Genomic DNA, 22,410 nt, shown 5'->3' with positions numbered 1-22,410 from the left:
TTTGCTGTGGACGGGCGGGTCACTGCCCCTCCCAATGCTGCAGTCAGATGTTGCAGCCTGGCCAGGTAGGAGGGCAGGTCACTCCCCCTCCCAGCAGCGCGGTCAGGGGCTGTGTTCCTGCCCGCAAGGTGGGGTGCTGCCTGCCCTCTCCCTGTGCTGTTCTGTGCTGTTGATTGCTCCGCCTTGGGTCAGCGCTCCGCAGGTGGGCTCAGGGAAGACCGAGGAACAGCTTTATCCCTGCTCCGGGCCAAAACCCAGCTCCTTATTTGTCTTCACGGAGCAAGTTCTCTGAGGGACCAAGATGGAAGTATCCTATCTGTCTTGGGCTATAGACAAGTCTCCATCTGGCCTTTGAGGCTGCTATGCCCTTAGGTGCGGATGCATGTTTCACCCCCACCTGGATGCTAAGTGCTGGAGAATATGGCAGCTGTGCCTGAGCCCCACCTCTCTTCCCCTGAAAACTTTCTGCAGGTTCTCAGAGATGGGGTATACACCCTTCCCCCCAGGGCACATCAACTGTGTTGTTTCATGGAGGGCCCAGGTTGTTCTGCCCTGTACACCCACAGCCATGGCGCGCAGCCCCTTGCAGTCCCCCGGGGCTGCCTCAGTGCAGCCACCCCTGTCCTCCGTCCAGCTCGGGCAGCCTGGCCCTGCCCCAGCTGCCAGCCCGCATCTCAAGCTGAGTGTCGGGGGGACCCTCTGTGCCCTTTTAACTTAGTTATGTCAGTCAAGGTCTTCTCTGTACATATCCGAGCCTCGGAGGATCCCCCTCCATCCCGCTGGCCTCTCAGTTGGAGAGAGGAGACCCAGTGAATGATCGCCAGTCCTCCTTTGCCACTCCTTCCCCACGGGACCCGTCCAGCTCTGCTTTGCCTTTTGTTCTTTCTTTTTTCCTTTTCTCCTACTCGATTTTTGGTATCTCTATCTTTTGAAGAGGGCGATGTTCTGTCGGAGTTCCACAGGTGCTCTGGTTGGCTGAGTGGATCTATGGATGTAAGTCTTGGTTCATTTGTGGGAGAGGGTGAGCTACGAGAGTCCTTCTACTCCACCATCTTCTCTCTCGATCAAGCATAGATACTTTTGAAAGCAGCAAGATGGAAAAAAAAAAAAAGCTTATCTCTAACAAGGAAACTTCCTTGAGGTTATCAACAGATTTTTCAGCAGAAACTTTACAGGTCATGAATGAGTGGGATGGTAAATGCAAACTGATGAAACAAAAACCTGCCAATTTCTTGCCAACTACTTTATCTTGAAAAGCTCTCCTTCAGAAATGAAGAGATAAAAAACTTTCCCAGACAAACAAAAACTGAGGAATGACTATTAAACCTGTCTGAAAAGAAATGTTAAGGAGAGTTCTTAAACTTAAATGAAAGGATGATGATTGGTAACATGAAAACTTATGAAAATATAAAACTCACTGGTAAAGGTAAGTATAATTAAATTCAGAATTCTCTAATACTGTAGTGTGGTGTTTAAATCAGTTAACTCTAGTATAAATATTAAAAGACAATCATTTTAAATATAATTATAGTTCCAATAATTTGTTATTGATACACAATATAAAAAGATACAAATTATGACATCAGTAATTCTTTGAATTATCCTTTGAGCTGGTTGTAACATCTTATTGGTTTCTTTATTGACTTGTGCATTAATTAAACTCTGGCACATTAAAAAATGTGACATTAAAAATTAAAATGTATCTGACATACATTCAAAAAATTTCTCCTAGAAGAAATAAAAGCAAGAATAAACAAATGGGACCTAATGAAACTTACAAGCTTCTGCACAACAAAGGAAACCAGAAATAAAACAAGAAGAAAACCTACGGAATGGGAGAAAATTTTTGCCAGTGAAACCGACAAAGACTTGATCTCCAGAATATATAAGCAGCTCATACGACTCAAAGAAAAAAATAAACAACCCAATCCAAAAATGGGCAGAAGACCTAAACAAACAATTCTCCAAGAAAGACATACAAATGATCAAAAAGCACATGAAAAAATGCTCAATATCACTAATTATCAAAGAAATGCAAATCAAAACTTCAATGAGGTATCACCTCACACCAGTCAGAATGGCTGTTATTCAAAAATCCACAAATGACAAATGCTGGAGAGGCTGTGGAGAAAGGGGAACCCTCCTACACTGCTGGTGGGAATGCAGTTTGGTGCAGCCACTATGGAAAACAGTGTGGAGATTCCTCAAAAGACTAGGAATAGACTTACCATATGACCCAGGAATCCCACTCCTGGGCTTGTATCCAGAAGGAAATCTACTTCAGGATGACACCTGCACCCCAATGTTCATAGCAGCACTATTTATAATAGCCAAAACATGGAAACAGCTTAAATGTCGATCAACAGGTGACTGGAAAAAGAAGAGGTGGTATATTTATACAATGGAATACTACTCAGCCATAAAAACCGACAACATAATGCCATTTGCAGCAACATGGATGCTCCTGGAGAATGTCATTCTAAGTGAAGTAAGCCAGAAAGAGAAAGAAAAATACCATATGAGATCACTCATATGTGGAATCTAAAAAACTAAAACTAAAACAAACAAACAAACAAAAACAAAGCGTAAATACAGGACAGAAATAGACTCACAGACAGAGAATACAGACTTGTGGTTACCAGAGGGGTGGAGGGTGGGAAGGGATAGACTGGGATTTCAAAATTGTAGAGTAGACTACACTGTATAGCACAGGGAAATATACACAAAATGTTATGATAACTCGCAGAGAAAAAAATGTGACAATGAGAGTGTATATGTCCATGAATAACTGAAAAATTGTGCTGAACACTGGAATTTGACACAACATTGTAAAATGATTATAAATCAATAAAAAATGTTAAAAAAATTAAAATGTTTGGAAGCAATAAAGGGGTAGAGTTTTTGCATGCCACTGAACATAAATTGGTATCAGGTTAAAATAGACTTTTAAGATGTTTTATGTAAGCCTTATGGTGATCGAAAAGCAAAGGCCAATAGTAGATGTATAAAATAGAAAGAAATCTAAACATATCACTATGAGAGATGATCATATCACAAAGGAAGAGAGAAGAGATATAACAAGGAAGTACAAAAAAAGCTAGAAAACAATCGACAAGATCGCAGTAGTTAAGTTTTTACCTATCAATAATTACTTTAAATGTAAATAGATTAAATTCTTCAATCAAAATCAGAGTGTAATTCATGTAGAGAGATATTTAATAACAGATGTAAAAAAGGATGTCTGTAAGAATCCTACTTGCTTGTTATGTTACAGAGTTATTTCAGGGAATGGATGTGATGGGCATTCTGTAGTGCATATAAGGAAGTGTTTAAGAATACAGGTAAAACAGATGTTTGCTGGAGTGCTACTTGCTATGTTGACAAAGTGTTATATTAGTGAATAGATGTGAGGACCATCCTGTAATGCATATAGAGTGATGGAAAAAAGAGTGGCTGAATGAATAAAAATACAAAATCCAACCATATGTTGCCTACAAGAGACTCACTTCAGCCTTAAGGAAGCACAAAGTTTGTAAGTCAAGGGATGGAAAAGATATTCTATGTAAACAAACAACAAAAAGCAAGATTATTTATAACAGACAAAAATACTTTATTTCAAAAAGTGTAACAAATGATAAAGGTAATTTTATAATGATAAAGAGTTCATTTCATTAAAGGGATATAATAATTATAAAAAAATGCCTTAACATATTACTTAAATCCATGAATCAAATGTTAACCAATCTGAAAGACAAAATAGTCACAAAGCAATAGTAGTAGAGGCTTCAAAACCGATTTCTCAAATGGGTAGGTCACCCAGTCAGAAAATTAATAATGGGCTTTGAATTATTATTGCTAGAGCAAGAGGACCTGACAGACATGTACAGAACACTTAAACCCATAATAGCAGAGTGCACATTTCTTCTCAACTTCACAAGGAACATTCTCCAGGACAGATAAATTGATATGTCACAAAAAAAGACTCAGCAAACTTTAGGATATTAAAATAATATCAAGTATCTTTCCCAACAACAGTGGAATGCAACAGTAAACCAATAATTTGAAGAAAGCTGGAAAAATAGCAAATATGTGAATTTTAAACAATACACTCCTAAACAACTAGTGGGTCAATGAAAAAATCAAAAGGAAAACAAAACAAACAAATGAAAATGGAAATGCTGCATACCAAAACTTACAGGAAATATGAAGAGTCATTGCTTAGAGACAAGTTTGGCAATAAATGCCTACTAAGAGAAAAAAAAAAGGGAGATATCAAGTAAACAACCTAACTTTAAGTCTCATGGAATTAGAAAAAGAACTACAAACTAAGCCCAAGGTTAGCAGAAGGAATAGTGTAACAAAAATCAGAGCAGCGATAAATGAAATAGAGACATAATAGATAAGATTAATGATAGCAAGAGCCATTTTAAAAAAATCTCAAAATATTTTCTAGGTTTCATTTAAAGTTAAAAAATCTCATCTAGGCTAAAAGAAGAGAGAATAATAAATAAATAAATCCAGAAATGAAAGAGAGGACATTTTTAGTTGATAACACAGAAATGTAAATGATTATAAGAGACTGGTATGAACAATTATGCCAACAAATTATATAACCTAGAAGAAATTGGGTAAAATCATAGAAATATACAATTCTTTTTTTAAAAAACTTTTTTTTATTGATTTATAATCATTTTACAATGTTGTGTCAAATTCCAGTGCAGAGCACAATTTTTCAGTTATACATGAACATATATATATTCATTGTCACATTCTTTCTCTGTGAGCTACCATAAGATCTTGTATATATTCCCCTGTGCTATACAGTAGAAACATACAGTAGAAACATACAGTAGAAACATACAATTCTGAATTATGAAGAATTAGAAAATGTGAATAGACTTAGAACTAGTAGGAAAATTCAATCAGTAATCATAAAATGTCCTAATACAGAAGAATTGAGGGCCAGATCACTTCCCTGGTTATTACTATCAAATATTTAAAGAAAAACAGCACCAATCTTTCTCAAATTCTTTCAAAGAATCAAAAGGGAGTGGGCACTAAAAACATATTTTATGAAGAGAACATTAACCTGGTACCAAAATCAGACAAGGAAAACACAGGAAAGCCAATATCCCTGATGATTCTAGATGCAAAAATCCTCAACAAACTACTATCAAGCACAAATCAACAGTACTTTAAGTGGATCATTCACTATGATCAAAAGATATTTATCCCTGGGATACAAGGATGGCTCAATGCAAGGAAATCAATAAACAACATATACACCACATTAAAAGTATGCAATATAACAAATCATATTTTCTTCTGAATAGATATAGAAAAAATGATAAAAGGTCATATCTTTTTATGATAAAAGACTTTCAAGAAATTAAATGTTAAAGAAAATTTCCTCAACATGCTAAAGGCCATATATCATAAGACCATAGCCCATATTATATTCAATGGATTAAATTTAATAGCTTTTCTCTAAGATCAACACCAAGAAAAAGAAGCAACCTCAAGTTTTCTATCAGCAGAGTACTTAAAAACCTATCCAGAGCAGTTAGACAAGAAAAAGAAATAAAAAACATCCAAATCAGTAAAAAAGAATTAAAACAGTCTCTGTTTGCAGATGACATGATCTCAAGAAGGTGATAAAAATTCCACAAAAAACCCTGTAAGAACTAATAAACAAATTCAGTAAACTTACAGGTACAATAGCAATATAAAAACAGGTTGTGTTTCTATAAATTATCAACAAATTATCTGAAAGAGATTGTAAGAAATCAGCCCTATTTTCAATTGCATCAAAAATAATAAAATAGTTAGAATTAAATGTATCCAAGGAGGTGAATGAGCTGTAAACTGAAAACTGTAATTTTGAACAAAATTGAAAAAGACACAAATGAGAATTTATCATATGTACTTATAGGGAGAATTAATATTGCTATAATGACCATACTACCCAAAGCAACCTACAGATTCAATAAAATCACCATCTAGATTCCAATGACATTTTACACAAAAATAGATAAAAACAATTCTAAAAGTTGTGTGGACCAAGAAAATATGCTGAATAGCTGAAGCACTTTTGAGACTGAAAAACAAACCTGAGGCATAACTCTTCCTGACTGCAAACTATATTACAAAGTTATTGCAATCAAAACAGTAAAACAAGCTCATGTGTAAATGAAACTGAATCAAAAGCCCAGAAATAAACTCATACAGGTGTGCCAAGAACACACAATAGGAAAATGACAGTTTTTTCATTAAATTTTGTTGTGAAAACTGTGTGTCCACAAGTAAAAGAATGAAATTAGATCCCTGTCTTACACAATTTATAAAAGTTTAACTTGAAATGGATTAAAGACCAAAAGCTCTTTATCATTGGTCTTGGCAATCACTTTTTTTAAAAAATAGAACACCAAAACACAGGCAGCAAAAGCAAAAAAAAAGTGGGACTATTTCAAACTAAAAAGCTGCTTTGCAGCAAAGGAAAAAAAAATAAGAATCAATCTAAAGGATGGCTAGAAATATTTGCAAACTGCATATCTGATGAGGGGTTAATATCTAAAATATAAAAGGAATTCATACAACTCAGTTGTAAAAATAAATAATCCAGTTTGAAAAATGGGAAAAGGACATATATAAACATTTTCCTAAAGAAGACATATAAATGACCAATAGGTGAATGAGAAAGTTCTCAACATCACTAATCATCAGGGAAATGAAAATACATACCATAATGAGATATCACCTCACACCTGTTAGGACGGCTATTAATGATAACAGAGTGATAAAAAATGTTGACACGGTTGTGGAGAAAAGGGAACCCTTGTAAAATATTGGTGGGAATGTAAATTGGTACAGCCATATGGAAAACAGTATGGATTTTCCTTAAAAAATTAAAGGTAGAATTACCACATGACCCATTATTTCCATGTCTGAGTATATATCTGAGAGATACAAAATCAGTATCTTGAAGAGATATCTGCATTCCTATGTTTACTGCAGCATTTTTCACAGTAATCAAGATGTGGAAACAACTTATGTATCTGTGGATAATTTAATAGATAAAGAATATTTGATACACACACACATAATGAAATATTATTCATACATTTAAAAGGAAGCAATCTTGCTATTTGTGACAACATGGATGAATCTTGAGGGCATTATACTAAGTTAAGTAAACTAGACAGAGAAAGTCTAACTCCTAGAAACAGAGAGTAGAATGGTGGTTGCCAAGAGGTGGGGGTGGAGAAAATGGTCAAAGTCTACAAGTTGAATAAGTACACTATAGTGACTTTAGTTAATAGTAATATATTATTTACTTGAAATATACTGAGAGTAATCTTAAGCATTCTTACAAAAAAAGATAACTCAGTGAGGTGATGTATGAACTAATTATCTTGAAGTAGTAAATATCTCACAATATATACATATATTAAATTATTCTGTTGTGTTGTATAATTTAAATATATACAATTTTACTTGTGAATTATAACTTCAAAAAGGTGAAAATATTTTTATGTTGAAACAATTTTAAACTTATACAAAAATTGCAAGAATAGCATCAAGAATTCTAATATACCATTGTAAATAGTGCTGCTATGAACATTGGGGTGCAGGTGTCATCCTGAAGTAGGGTTCCTTCTGGATACAAGCCCAGGAGTGGGATTCCTGGGTCATATGGTAAGTCTATTCCTAGTCTTTTGAGGAATCTCCACACTGTTTTCCATAGTGGCTGCATCAAACTGCATTCCCACCAGCAGTGGTAGGAGGGTTCCCCTTTCTCCACAGCCTCAGCAGCATTTGTCATTTGTGGATTTTTGTATGACGGCCATTCTGACTGGTGTGAGGTGATACCTCATTGAAGTTTTGATTTGCATTTCTCTGATAATTAGTGATATTGAGCATTTTTTCATGTGCCTTTTGATCATTTGTATGTCTTCCTTGGAGAACTGCTTGTTTAGGACTTCTGCCCATTTTTGGATTGGGTTGTTTATTTTTTTCTTATTTTTTTTTAACATTTTTTATTGACTTATAATCATTTTACAATGTTGTGTCAAATTCCAGTGTTCAGCACAATTTTTCAGTCATTCATCGACATATACACACTCATTGTCACATTTTTTTCTCTATGAGTTATCATAACATTTTGTGTATATTTCCCTGTGCTATACAGTGTAATCTTGTTTATCTATTCTACAATTTTGAAATCCCAGTCTATCCCTTCCCACCCTCCACCCCCCTGGTAGCCACAAGTCTGTATTCTCTGACTGTGAGTCTATTTCTGTCCTGTATTTACACTGTTTTTGTTTGTTTGTTTGTTTGTTTTAGTTTTTGTTTTTTAGATTCCACATATGAGCGATCTCATATGGTATTTTTCTTTCTCTTTCTGGCTTACTTCACTTAGAATGACATTCTCCAGGAGCATCCATGTTGCTGCAAATGGCATTATGTTGTCGGTTTTTATGGCTGAGTAGTATTCCATTGTATAAATATACCACCACTTCTTTATCCAGTCATCCGTTGATGGACATTTAGGTTATCTCCATGTCTTGGCTATTGTAAATAGTGCTGTTATGAACATTGGGGTGCAGGTGTCATCCTGAAGTTGGGTTCCTTCTGGATATAAGCACAGGAGTGGGATTCCTGGGTCATATGGTAAGTCTATTCCTAGTCTTTTGAGGTATCTCCATACTGTTTTCCACAGTGGCTGTACCAAACTGCATTCCCATTAGCAGTGTAGGAGGGTTCCCCTTTCTCCGCAGCCTCTCCAGCATTTTTCATTTGTGGATTTTTGAATGACGGCCATTCTGACTGGTGTGAGGTGATACCTCATTGTAGTTTTGATTTGCATTTCTCTGATAATTAGTGATATTGGGCATTTTTTTTTCATGTGCCTATTGATCATTAGTATTTCTTCCTTGGAGAATTACTTGTTTAGGTCTTTTGCCCATTTTAAGTCTGGGTTGTTTGGTTGTTTCTCCTTTCCATTTTTAAAGTCTGCTTAATTTACTTCATAAATGGTTTATAGTTTTCTTTGTATAATATTTTTACCTCCTTGGTTAGATTTGTTCCTAGGTATTTCATTACTTTGAGTGCTATTTTAAAGGGGAGTGTTTATGTACTTTCTTTTTCTATTGATTCATTTTTATTGTAAAGAAGTGCCACTGATTTTTGAACGTTAATCTTGTAATCTTCTGCCTTGCTGAATTCTTCGATCAGCTGTAGTAGTTTTTGTGTGGACCTTTTAGAGTTTTCTATATATTAACATGTCATCAGCATATAGTGACACTTTTACCTCTTCTTTTCCAATTTGGATCCCTTTTATTTCACTTTCTTGCCTGATTGATGTTGCTAGGAATTCCAAGACTATTTTGAATAGGAGTGGTGATAGTGGGCATCCTTGTTTTGTCCCATATTTTACTGTGAAGCTTAGAGTTGTTCATCAATGAGTACTATGCTGGCTGTAGGTGTTTCATATATAGCTTTAATTATGTTGAGATATGATCCCTCAATACCCACTTCGGTGAGAGTTTCTATCATAAATAAGTGTTGAATTTAATCAAATGTTTTTTTTCTGCATCTATTGAGATGATCATGTTGTTTTTGTCCTTTCTCTTGTTGATGTGATACTACATTGATTGATTTGCATATGTTGAACCACCTTGTGTCCCTGGGATGAACACCACTTGGTCGTGATGCATAATCTTGTTTATGTGTTGTTGGATTCTATTTGTTAGTATTTTGGTGAGGATTTTGGCATCTATGTTCATCAATGATATTGGCCTATAATTCTCTGTTTTGATAGTGTGTTTGTTTGGTTTTTGTGTCTGGGTGAAAGTGTATTCATAGAATGCATTTGGGAGTATTACCTACTTTTCCATCTTCTGTAAGAGTTTGAGAAGGATTGCAATGAGTTCTTCATTTTATCTTTGGTAGAATTCCCTGGGGTATCTGTCTGCTCCTGGACTTTTGTTTATAGGGAGGTTTTTTATTGCTAAGTCGATTTCATATCTAGTGATTGGTGTGTTCAAGTGATCAGTTTCTTCTTGGTTCAGTCTTGGTGGACTCTATGTTTGCAGAAATTCGTCCATCTCATGTAGGTTATACATTATGGTTCCATATAAATTTTCATAATAGTCTTGTATGATATTCTCTGTTTCTATTTTATTTGTTGTAATTCCTCCATTTTCCCTTTTTGTTTTGCTTATGTCTTCTCTCTCTTTTTTTCTTCTTTGTGAGTTTGGCCAGAGGTTTTTCGAATTTATTTACGTTTTCAAAAAAACAGCTTTTGGTTAGATTCATTTTTTTGTCTTTTTTAATCTTTATTTTGTTTATTTCCTCACTTATCTTTATTATTTCCTTCCATCTACTACCTTTTGGGTTTTTTTGCTCTTCTTTTTCTAATTCTTTTAGCTGGTGGGTTAGATTGTTTATTTATGATTGCTCTTCATTTTGATGAAGGCCTGTGTCTCTATAAACTTTCCTCTTAGCACTGCCTTTGCTGCATCCCATAAATTTTGCGTGGTTGTGTTTTCATTTTCATTTGTCTCAAGGTTTTTTTTTTTTTTTAATTTCAACTTTGATTTTCTCATTGACTCATTGGTTTTTTAATAGCATGTTGTTTAATCTCCATGCTTTCCTTTTTTTCTCCTTTGTTTCTCTGTAGTTGATTTCCACTTTCATGGCATTGTGGTCAGTAAAGATGCTTGAGATAAATTTTATATTCTTAAAATTGTGGAGGCTTCTTTTGTTCCCAAGTACATGATCAATCCTAAAAATATTCCATGTGCACTTGGAAAGAATGAATATCCTATTGATGGAGGGTGTAATGCTCTGAAAATATCCACCAAATCTAATATTCTATTGTATTATTTAATTTCTCTGTTTCTTTATTTATTTTTTATTCGAAAGATCTGTCTAGTGATGTTAACATGCTGTTAAAATCTCAGACAATGATTGTATTCGCATCAATATTCCCCTTTATCTCTGTTAGTAATGGTTTTATGTACTTAGGTGCTCCTATATTGGGTGCATATATATTAACGGGTGTAAAATAATCATCTTGTATTACTCCTTTAATCATTATAAAATGTCCTTCTTTATCTTTCTTTATGGCTTTTGTTTTGAATCTATTTTTTTTTTTTGAAATCAGTACTGCTATACCTGCTTTTTCTGGCTTTTCCATTTGCATGGAATATCCTTTTCCATCCTTTCATTCTCAATCTATATGTGTCTTTCTCCCTAAAATGGGTCTCTTGTATGCAGCATATTGAAGGTTCTTGCTTTATTTTCCAGTTTGCCACTGTATATCTTTTGACTGGAGTATTTAATCCATTAACATTACAGTGATTAATGATAGATGTGTGTTTATTGCCATTTTGAACTTGTCTTTGCAGTTGATTTGGTATTTCCTTTTTGTTCCTTTCTTCTTCCTTTTGTGGTTTGGTAATTTTCCTTTGTATTATCATGGATTTTATTTAATTTTTGTGACTCCCTTGTAAGTTTTTGGCTTGTGGTTATCCTTTTTTTAAAGTCTATTATCCCATTACTTGAACTGTTTTTATTAAACTGATAGTAACATGATCTCAAACCCATCCTACCGAGAACAAAAAAATTAAAAAAGAAAAAAAAACTTTTCTATATATTCCTGCCTCCCTCTCCCACTCTCAATCATTTAGATGTGTCCTTTTACAATTTTGTGTTTATTTTATTTGTAATTCATGAGTTATAACCTTTCCAGTTATGAGTTTCTCATTTCTGTAGCATTCTGCTGCTTTTTTATTTAGAGTCGATCTTTCAATATTTCTTTTAGCATGGGTTTAGTGTTGCTAAACTCTTGTACTTTTTTCTTGTGTGTGAAATTCTTTCTCTCTCCTTCTATTCTAAAGGACAGCCTTGTTGGATAAAGTAACTGAGGCTGCATCTTTTCTTCATTCAGGTCTTTGAATATATCTGGCCACTTATTTCTGGCATGAAATGTTTGTGTAGAGAAATCAGCTGAGAGCGTTATGCGGGTTCCATTGTAACTCATTCTTTGCTTTTCTCTTGCTGCCTTTAGGATCATTTCTTTATCCTTGACTCTGGTCAACTTCATTATGGTATGTCTTGGTGTGGGTCTATTTGGGTTCTTCCTGTTTGGGACCCTCTGATCCTCCTGTACTTGGATATCTGATTCCTTCCTTATGTTTGGTAAGTTTTCAGTCATGATTTCTTCCAGGACCTTTTCAATCCTCTTTGATATTTCTTCCCCTTCTGGGACCCCTATTATGTGAAGATTGACATGCTTTATATTATCTCATTGGTCCCTATTGTTGTTTTCATTTAGTTTTAGTTGTTTATCTCACATTTTTTCTAAATGTGTGCTTTCTGTTGTCTTGTCTTCTAGGTCACTTAGCCGGTCATCTTCATTATCTAGTCTGCTTTGCACCACCTTTAGATCAGTTCTCATCTCAGCCAATGAGTTTACCAATTCTTCTTGGCTCTGCTTTCTAGCTTCGATTTCATTTTTGACATATTTTATATCTCTAAACACTATCTTTTGTATTTTGATGAAGGCCTGTGTCCTTCAATACTTTTCCTTCAATACTTTTATTGCTTCTTTTTTGGAATCTTCATCTAGTAAGCTATCATTGTCAATTTCATTGATCATTCTTTCAGGGTATTTCTCTTGTTCTTTTAATTGGGAATGGTTTCTCTGCTTCTTCATCTTGCTCATATCTCTCTGGTACTTTGGCTTAAGGAGTGTTATCTATTGTGGTCCTTTAGGAGTTTATTTATCTATCTAGTACCTATGTAGGATTAAACTTTAAAAAGAGAGAGAAAGAGAGAAAGAGTATTTTAAAAGAATGGAGAAAAAATATTTGAAAACTTTTTATAATGAATTATAGAATAACAATTTATATGAGACTAGCAATTGAGTTGAGACATCGTTTTAAAAGCCCTTACAAGAAAAAAAAAAAGAAAGAAATCAATAAAGAGTATTTGAAATCTGTTTATAATCAATAACAGGAGATCAAAACCAAAAGAAATGAAAATGAAATTAGGTGGGTTTTTAAAAAATAATAATAATATAACTACTTTAAATGAAAAATTTAAAAGAAATTAAAGCTAGACACATACACAATTGTTTAGAATGTAGAAATCAAAAATGTAATAGAAAATAGAACAGATAAAGAAATAAAATAAGGAGAGAATTCTGAAAGAAGGGAGAAAAAAGTTTGAAAACTGTGTATAATGATTAAAAGAACAGCAAGTTTAAGCAAAATAGCAATTGGCTTCAGAGGTCTTTAAAAAAACTTTAAAAAAAGGAGAAAAGAGAAAAAATTGAAACCTGTGTATAATCAGTAAGAGGAGATCAGAGCCAAGAGAAATAAAAATGAAATGATGTGGATTTCTTAAAATAATAATAATAAAAATATTTTAATAGAAAAATTTTAAAAAGTTTATAACTGGAAGCATATATAATTGTTTAAAAAATAAAAATTAGAAAGGTAATAGAAAATAGAACAGGTAATAACATATTTTTTAAAAAGGGTGGGGTTTTTCTTCTGGAGACTGTGTGCTCTTAATGAGAAGTCTTTCTGTCTTCTCTGAGTTTCACAACTCAGCTTGCTCTTTCTAGAGGCCCTCCATTGGCACCCTTGTATGTACTGCTCCCAGTGCCTGTTCAGTAAGTAGATTGCACCCCCTCCCACCACTGGGTCAGGTGTAGCTCTCCTTTGCTGTGGGTGGGCGGGTCACTCCCCCTCCAGATACTGCAGTCACATGCTGCAGATTCGCCAGTTAGGCAGCCTGATCACGACCCCTCCCATTAACTCGATCAGGTGCTCCGTTCTTGCTAGAAAGGGTGTGGCCACCCGTCCTCTCCTGGCTCCGTTCACTCCACAGCTCTGTGCTGCTGCCCACTCCATCACGTGTGCACCCTCCGTAGGTGGGCTGGGGGAAGACCACAGAACAGCTCCGCCCCTGCTCCATGCCAAATCTCAGCTCCTTGTTTGTCTAGGCAAGCGAGTTCTCTGAGGTACTAGGGCAGAAAGATACTATCTGCCTCGGGCTTTTGACAAGTCTCCATCTAGCCTTTGAGGTTGCTCAGCCCTTAGGTATGGATTCAGGTTTTGACCCTGCCCTTGCCTGTGTGCTAAGTGCAGGAGGATATGGCGGCTGTGACTTAGCACCACCTCTCTTCATTTGATAACCTTCCATGGGTTTTCAGAGATGGGGTATGGAACCCTTCCCCCAGGGCACATCAGATGTGTTGTTTTATGGAGGGTCAAGATGTTCTGCCCTGTGCACCCAATCAACCATGGCACACAGCACCCTGCAGTCTCCTGGGGTTGCCTCAGTGCAGGAGACCCAGTCATCTGCCTGGCTCAGCCTGTCCCAGCCCTCAGCTGTCTGCTTGTGTCTTGGGCTCAGTGGCGCAGGGACCCACTGTGCCCATTTAACATAGATCTGTCGGTCAAGGGGTGCTCTGTACAGATCCGAGCCTCAGAGGCTCCCCCTCTGTCCCACTGACCTCTCCGTTGGAGAGGGAAAGACCCAGTGAATGAGCGCTAGTCCTCCTTTGCCACTCCCTCCCTGCGGGACCAGTCCCACACTGTTTTGCCTTTCCTTCTTTCTTTTTCCTTTTCTCCTATCAGATTTTTGGCATTATTGTCTTTTTTTCCTAACATTTTTTATATATTTATAATCATTGTATAATGTTGTGTCAAATTACAGTGTAGAGAACAATTTTTCAGTTATACATGAACATATATATATATATTCATTGTCATATTTTTTTCACTGTGAGCTACCATAAGATCTTGTGTATATTTCCCTGTGCTATACAGTAGAATCTTGTTTATCTATTCTACAATTTTCAAATTCCAGACTATCTCTTCCCACACCCTGCCCCCTTGGCAACCACAAGTTTGTATTCTGTGTCTGTGAGTCTATTTCTGTTTTGAATTTATGCTTTGTTTTTTTTTTTTTTTAGATTCCGCATATGAGTGATCTCATATGGTATTTTTCTTTCTCTTTCTGGCTTACTTCACTTAGAACGACATTCTCCAGGAGCATCTATGTTGCTGCAAATGGCATTATGTTGTCACTTTTTATGGCTGAGTAGTATTCCATTGTATAAATATACAACTTCTATTTATCCACTCATCTTTTGATGGACATTTAGGCTATTTCCATGTCTTGGCTATTGTAAATTATGCTGGTATGAATATTGGGGTGCAGGTGTCATCCTGCTGCAGGGTTCAATCTGGATATATGCCCAGGAGCGGGATTCCTGGGTCATAAGGAATGTCTATTTGTGTCTTTTGAGGAATCTCCATTCTGTTTACCATGGTGGCTGCACCATACGTGCATTCCCACCAGCAGTGAAGGAGGGTTCCCTTTTCTCCACAGCTTTTCCAGCATTTTTCATTTGTGGATTTTTGAATGATGGCCATTATGACTGGTGTGAAGTGATACCTCCTTGTTGTTTTGATTTGCATTTCTCTGATTATTAGTGATATTAGCATTTTTTCAAGTGCCTATTGATCACTTGTATGTCTTCCTTGGAGAATTGCTTGTTTACCTCTCCTGCCCATTTTTGGATTGGGTTGTTTATTTATTTATTTTTTTTTATTGAGTCGTATGAGCTGCTCATATATTCTGGAGATCAAGCCTTTGTCGGTTTCATTTGCAAAAAATTTTTTCCCATTCCGTAGGTTGTCTTTTTCTTTTACTTATGGTTTCCTTTGCTGTACAGAAGCTTGTAAGTTTCATTAGGTCCCATTTGTTTATTCTTGCTTTTATTTTTTCTGGGAGAAAATTTTTGAGATGTATGTGAGATAATGTTTTGCCTATATTTTCTTCTAGGAGGTTTATTGTATCTTGTCTTATGTTTAATTATTTGATCCATTTTGAGTTTATTTTTATGTGTGGTGTAAGAGAGTGTTCTAACTTCATTGTTTTACATGCTGGTGTCCAGTTTTCCCAACACCATTTGCTGAAGAGACTGTCTTTATTCTATTGTATATTCTTGCCTCCTTTGTCAAAGTTTAGTTGACCAAAAGTTTGTGGGTTTATGTCTGGGCACTCTATTCTGTTCCATTGGTCTATATGTCTGTTTTGGTACCAATACCATGCTGTCTTGATGACTGTAGCTCTATAGTATTGTCTGAAGTCTGGGAGAGTTATTCCTCCAGCCTCTTTCTTTCTCTTCAATAATGCTTTGACAAATCTAGGTCTTTGATGGCTCCATATAAATTTTATTATGATTTGTTCTAGTTCTGTGAAATATGTCCTGGGTAATTTGATAGGGATTGCATTAAATCTGTAGATTGCCTTGGGCAATGTGACCATTTTAACAATATTGATCCTTCCAATCCAAGAGCATGGGATATCTTTCCATTTTTTTAAAGTCTTCTTAATTTCCTTCATCAATGGTTTATAGTTTTCTGTGTATAATTCTTTCACCTTCTTGATTAGATTTATTCCTAGGTATTTTATTACTTTGGGTGCTATTTTAAAGGGTATTGATTTTTTTAGCTTTCTTTTTCTATTTATTCATCATTATTGTAAAGAAATGCCACTGATTTTTGAATGATAGTCTTGTAACCTTCTACCTTGCTGAGTTCTTTGATCAGCTCTAGTAGTTTTTGTGTGGACCTTTTAGGGTTTTATATATATAGTAACATGTCATCAGCATATAGTGACACTTTTACCTCTTCTTTTCCAATTTGGATCCCTTTTATTTCTCTCTCTTGCCTGAATCCTGTGGCTAGGACTTCCAAGACTATGTTGAATAGAAGTGGCGATAGTGGGCATCCTTGTCTTGTCCCAGACTTTAGTGGGAAGGTACTGAGATATTCACCATTGAGTACTATGCTGGCTGTAGGTTTGTCATATATAGCTTTTATTATGTTGAGATATGTTCCCTCTGTAACCACTTTGGTGAGATTTTTTATCATAAATGGGTGTTGAATTTTATCAAATGCTATTTGTGCATCTATTGAGATGATCATGTGGTTTCTGTCCTTTCTCTTGTTGATGTGATGTATTACATTGATTGATTTGCATATATTGAACCACCCTTGTGTCCCTGGAATGAATCTCACTTTGTCATGATGTATAATCTTTTTTATGTGTTGTTGGATTCTATTTGCTAATATTTTGGTAAGGATTTTGGCATCTATATTCATAAGTGATATTGGCCTATAATTCTCTTTTTTGGTAGTGTCTTTGCCTGGTTGTAGTATGGCATCTTTGTCTTTTGAAGAGGGTGATGTTCTGTCGGAGTTCTCCTGGTGCTTTGGGTGGCTGAGTGGTTCCATGTATGTGAGTCTTGGTGTATTTGTGGGATAAGGTGAGCTACGAGGGTCCTACTACTCCGCTATTTTTGCCTCACCCTGAGTCATCTTTTAAAATCCTTAAAAGGAGAGAAGAACAAAAAATGTATATATTTGAATGAGTGTAACCAATGATAGGACATCAAAACCAAGAAAAATAAAAATGAAATGATGTGGATTTTATAATACAAAATAATAAAAATATTTGAAAAGAAAAATTTAAAAGGGATCAAAACTGGAAGTGTTTACAATTTATTAAAATGTAAAAATTAAAAATGTTTCAGAAAATATTATAGGCTATAAAAATAGAAACAGAAAGAATAAAAAAGGGGGGATGTGTTCTCATATAGACTATGCGCTCTTAATGATATTATCGAGAGGTCTTTCTGTCCTTTCCCTGCTACATGAATGCAACTCTCTGCTTCCAGATACCCTCTGTTGTCACCCGTGGCAGGCTACAGGTCACTCCCCCTTCTGATACTTTGGTCAGATGTGTTTGCACAAGTTAGGCGGGCAGATTGTGCCCCCTTCCAACACCACAGTCTGGTGCTGCGTTCCTGATGTTAAGGGGAGTGGCCACCTGTCCTCTCCCATTGCTGGCTGTTGCCCTTCTCTGTGAATTTGTCTGCTCCACCTCAGTTCCATGCTCTGTAGGTAGGCTCAGGGTAGTTGGTGGAACAGCCCCACCCCGATCCATGCCAGAACTCAGCTCTTTGTTTGTTTTCTTGGAAGCACGTATTCTCGGAGGTACCAGGACAGGATTATTCTATCTGTCTCGGGCTGTAATCGGGTCTCCGTCTTGCCTTTGAAGCTGCTAAGCCCTTAGATACTGATTCAGGTTTTGACCCCACCCCCACCTGGGTGCTATAAACTGGAGGATATGGTTGCTGTGGCTGAGTCCCACCTCTCTTCTCCCAAAAACCTTCAGTATGTTTTCTGAGGTAGAGGTTATGGCACACTTCCCGAACCCAGGGTGTATCAGCTGTGTTGTTTTATGGAGGGCCCAGTTTGTTTTGCCCTGTGTACCCATTCTTCCCCAGCACACAGCACCCTGGAGTCCCTCGGGGTTGCCTCTGTGCAGCCTGCCCCATTCTTCAGCCCAGCTTGCGTAGGCTGTTCCAGTCCCAACTGCCGCTTTCCTTCTAGGGCTGGTGTTTGTGGAGGCCCTCTGTGCCTATTTAACTTAGTTCTGTCTGTCAAGGGCTGCTCTGTACATATCCAAGCCTTTGAGGTTCCCCCTCCGTCCCTCTGACCTCTCCATTGGAGAGGGGAAGATCCAGTGAACAAGCGCTATTCTTTTGTTGCTCCCTCCCTTTGGGACTTGTCCTGGACTGTTTTGCTTTTTCTTCTTTCTTTTTTCCTTTTCTCCTACTAGATTCATGGTGTCTTTGTCTTTTGAAGAGGGCAATGTTCTATCAGACTTCAGCAGGTGCTCTGGTTTTCTGGGCGTGTCCATAGATGCAAGTTTTGGTGTATTTGTGGGAGAGAGTGAGCTACAAGCGTTCTTCTAATCCACCATCTTGGCCTGTCTCCTATTTTTCTATTTCTTTAAGTCATCTTTAATTTCCTGAATCAATGTTTTATAGCCCTCTGTGTACAATATGCCACCTACTTGTGCAGATTTATTCCTAATTATAGTATTGCTTAGGATACAATTTTAAAGGGAATTGTTTCTTTGTTTTCTTTTTCCAATATTTCATTGTTAGTGCAAAGAAATGCCACTGATTTTTGTATGTTAATTTTTATCATGCCACCTTGACAAATAATTTTATCAGCTGTATTATTTCTTGTGTGGATCCTTAGGATTTTCTACATATACTATCATGCCATCCATGTATAGTAACAATTTTACCTCTTGTCTTCCAATTTGGATCCATTTTGTATCTTTTTTACTTGTGTGATTGCTATGGCTAGGACATCCAATACTATGTTGAATAGAAGTGGAGAGAGTGCACATCCTTGTGTTGTTCCAGTTTTTAGCTGGAAGGCTTTCAACTTTTAACCATTGAGTATTATATTGGCTGTGGGTTTGTCATAAATAGATTTTATTATGTTGAGTTATGTTCCCTTTATACTGAATGTGGTAAGAGTTTTAATCACTAATGGATGTTGAAGTTTACTAAATGTTTTTTCTCCATCTATTGAGAAGATCATGTAATTTTTTTCTTTTTTTTAATTGCGGTATAGTCAGTTACAATGTATCAATTTCTGGTGTACAGCATAAGGTCCCAGTCTTACATATACATACATATATTTGTTTTCATATTATTTTTATTAAATGCCATAACAAGATATTGAATATAGCTCTCTGTGCCATACAGAAGAAATTTTTTTAATCTATTTTATACATAGTGGCTAACATTTGCAAATCTCACACTCTCAAATTTATCCCTTTCCACCTCTTCTCCCTCAGTAACCATAAGATTGTTTACTATGTATGTAAGACTGTTTCTGTTTTGCAGATGAGTCCAACAGTATTCTCTTTATTTCTGTTTTTAAGATTCCATATATGAGTGATATCATATGATATTCCTTCTCTTTCTGGCTTACTTCACTTACAATGATGATGTCTAGGTTCTTCCAAGTTCCTGCAAATGGCATTAATTAATTTTTTATGTCTGTGTAGTATTCCATTGTATAAATAAGCCACAACTTCTTTATACAGTCATCTGTCAATGGACATTTAGATTGGTTCCATCCCTTTGCTATTGTAAGTAGTGCTGCTCTGAATGTTGGGGTGCATGTATCTTTTCAAGTTACAGATCCCTCTAGATATATGCCCAGAAATGGGATTGCTAGGTCATATGTTAAGTGTATTTTTAGTTTTTTGAGGAGTCTCCATTCTGTTTTCCATAGTGGCTTCACCAAACTACATTCCTACCAGCAGTGTTGAATGGTTCCTTTTTTTGCACAAATTCCCTAGCATTTATTGTTTGTGGACTTTTGAATGATGACCACTTGGATTGGTGTGAGGTGATACCTCATTGTAGTTTTGATTTGCATTTCTCTGATAATTAATGATATTTAGTATGCTTTTCATGTGCTTATCAGTCATTCATATGTCTCCATTGGAGGATTGCTTCTTTATGTCTTCTGCTCATTTTTGGATTGGGTTACTTTTGTTATTAAATTGTATGTGCTGTTTATATATTCTGGAAAATAAAACCTTTGTCAGTTGCATCATTTGCAAACATTTTCTTTCACTCTATAGGTTGTCATTTTATTTTACTTATGATTCCTGATGCTGTGCAAAAGCTAATGTTTAATTAGTTCCCATTTGTATCTTTTTGCTTTTAGTTCTTTTCCCAGGGTAGACATTCCTAGGAAAACATTGCTAAGATTTATGTCAGAGAATGTTTTGCTTATATTTTCTTCTAAGAGGTTTGTTATGTATTGTCTTATATTTAAGTCTTTAAGCCATTTTGAGTTTATTTTTGTGTATGGTGTGAGGGAGTTTTTAACTACATTGTTTTACATGCTGCTGTCCAGTTTTGCCAACACCACTTGCTGAAGAGACTCTCTTTCCTCTATTGCATTTTCTTGCCTCCTTTGTTGAAGATTAATTGACAAGAGGTCTGTGATTTCATTTCTGGGCTCTCAGTTCTGTTCCATTGATCCATATGTTTGCTTATGTGTCAATACACTTCTTTTTGATTACTGTGACTCTATAGTATTGTCTGAACCCTTGGATAGTTATTACTCCAACTTTGTTCTTTTTCTTCAATATTGTTTTTACAATTCTGTTTTGTGTGTGTGTGTGTGTGTGTGTGTGTGTGTGTGTGTGTGATTCCATATACATTTTAGGATTATTTGTTCTAGTTCTGTGAATACTGTCCTGGGTAATTTGATAAGGATTGCATTAAATCTGTAGATTGCCTTAGACAGTATGGCCATTTTAACCATATTGATTCTTCCAATCCAAGAGAATGAGATATCTTTCTATTTTGTTGGGTCATCTTTAACTTTTTAAACAATATTTTGTAGTTCTCCGTGTATAAGTCTTTCCCCTTGTTTGTCAGATTTTTTCCCAAATATTTTGTTGTTTTGGATGCAATTTGAAAAGGGAATGATTTTTAAAAATTTTTCTTTTCCTATTATTTAATTGTTAGTATAAATAAATTCAGTTGATTTCTGTATGTTGCTCTTGTATGCTGCTACCTTGCTTAATAATTTTATCAACTCTAGCATTTTTTTGTGTGCAGCTTTTAGGGTTTTCTATATATAGTATGTTATCTGCATATAGTGAGCATTTAGTCTCTTCTGTTCCCATATGGATCCCTTTTATTTCTTTTTCTTTCCTGACTGCTGTAGCTGGGACTTCCAGGACTATTTTGCATAGAAGTGGTGAGAGTGGGCTTCTTTTTCTTGTTACAGATTTCAGTGGGAAGTTTTTCCGTTTTTCACCATTGAGTATTATGCTGGCTGTGGGTCTGTTTTAAGTAGCTTTTATTAGGTTGAGATATGTTCCCTCTATATCCACTTTAGTATGAGTTTTTATAATAAATGGGTGCTAAATTTTAGCAAATGTTTTTTCCTGCATCTATTGAGATGATCATGTGATTTTTGTACTTTCAGTTGTTGATGTTGTGGCTCACACTGATTGATCATGGATGTTGAAGTTTCCTTGCTTCCCTGGGATGAATTGATCTTAATCATAGTGTTTGATTTATTTTATATGTTGCTGGATTCTGTTTGCTACTATTTTCTTGACAATTTTTGCATCAATGATCATCAATGATATTGACTTATAATTTGTTGTTGTTGTTGTGTATTAGTCTGGTTTTGGTATCAGGGTAATGGTGGTTTCATAGAATGAATTTGGAAATATTCCCTCTTCTTCAATCCTTTGGAAGAGGTTGAGAAGTAATGGTATGAGTTCTTCTTTGTATCTTTGTTGTAATTCCCGAGTGAAACCATCTGGTCCTGGAATTTTGTTTGCAGAGAGGTGTTCTTTTGTTTTTTTTTTTTTTTTTTTTTTTTTGCTGATTCTACTTTCTCATGATTGTTCTGTTCAAATTAACTATTTTTTCTTGATTCAGTTTTTGTGAACTATATGTTTCTAGAAACTTTT

At 35.8% G+C, this 22,410-nt stretch overlaps 1 protein-coding gene across 1 annotated transcript in view; it reads left to right on the top strand.

The window, feature by feature from the left end:
• FAAH2 (fatty acid amide hydrolase 2) overlaps positions 1 to 22,410 on the top strand; it is a 113,621-nt gene that overhangs the window by 39,372 nt on the left and 51,839 nt on the right. The gene's annotated exons all lie outside the window — the stretch shown is intronic.

This window comes from Camelus ferus, chromosome X, assembly GCF_009834535.1.
Source record: "Camelus ferus isolate YT-003-E chromosome X, BCGSAC_Cfer_1.0, whole genome shotgun sequence".
In the NCBI taxonomy this organism is placed as follows: domain Eukaryota; kingdom Metazoa; phylum Chordata; class Mammalia; order Artiodactyla; family Camelidae; genus Camelus; species Camelus ferus.
This window is presented reverse-complemented; position numbering and strand designations above follow the sequence as displayed.